We start from the raw sequence: 1,025 nt of genomic DNA on the forward strand, positions 1-1,025 counted from the left end.
GTGATGGGGCCTCCCCCTGCCGCCCGGAGCCGGGGAAGGGCTGGGGGTGGTCTATATTTAGCCCGTGCAGCAGACACATCTGGAGTGCCTGGCAGTCACAGGATAGATTCAGCAGTTGCGAAGCCTGTTCCTTGCCTCCTCCCTGAATGAGACCCACCACACACACCCCTTCTCTTCCTGCAGTGGAGACGCACATTGAGCCTGAGATGAAGCTGCGTGCAGGAGGTGAGGCAGAGAGCAGGGCTCTGGGGCGCCGGGCACGTGCCGAGTGGGGTTGGTCGTTTATGCAGAAACAAATTCTCCATGTGGCTTCCTGGTCCCTCCTGCAGCCACGTTCATGTATCGGTGAGATACCTGCCTCTCGCCAGCATGTGGTCATCTAGGTTATTCCTCATAAAAACGACAACTGACCCACTTGCTGAGCTGGTGATGGAGCCGTGGACTTGCTCCCTGAGTCTCAGGGTCCGAGCGCCAGGGTTAGGTCCTCAGGGGCCGCACCCAGAGCAACTGCTCCCGCTGCACACAGTCCACACACTCGGCGTGTGGGGGCTTCGTCTGAGTGGGGACGGCTGCTGACGGTGTTGTCAGACGCGGTGGTTAAGCTCCCAGGCAGCAGAGCCCAGGCCCACACGCAGGCTCTGGGTGGGGCTCCTCCCACTCACTGTGCCTCATCCTGGTCAGTGTTCACTCCTTTAAGTAACTTGTGCACTGGATGGAAACACACGCTTCTATAAAGAGAACAGGCCTGGGGAGTTGAGTGATGACGGTGTTCTTGGGGAGCTGGAGCCAGAGTCCCCGGAGGGGCCTCCACCCGGCGGGAACGGGGAAGGGAGAGCGCGTCTGCGTGGAGGCACCTGGCCAGGGGCACACGCAGGCCCCGGCTCCGGGGTTGTCTGCCTGGAGTGAGTGAAGTGAGTGAGCCTGTAGCAGAGGTTGTAGGGAGACCTCAGTGCCCACTGGGGGTCAACAAATCAATCTCAGATGCATTTGGTGCTTTTTTGTTAGTTTATTTCTTAGTGTCGTTC

At 59.5% G+C, this 1,025-nt stretch overlaps 1 long non-coding RNA gene across 1 annotated transcript in view; it reads right to left on the reverse strand.

Moving 5' to 3' along the window:
• Nucleotides 1-1,025, reverse strand: part of LOC102774085 — a 13,638-nt gene that overhangs the window by 831 nt on the left and 11,782 nt on the right. The gene's annotated exons all lie outside the window — the stretch shown is intronic.

Source organism: Myotis davidii, unplaced genomic scaffold, assembly GCF_000327345.1.
Source record: "Myotis davidii unplaced genomic scaffold, ASM32734v1 scaffold1395, whole genome shotgun sequence".
NCBI lineage: Eukaryota > Metazoa > Chordata > Mammalia > Chiroptera > Vespertilionidae > Myotis > Myotis davidii.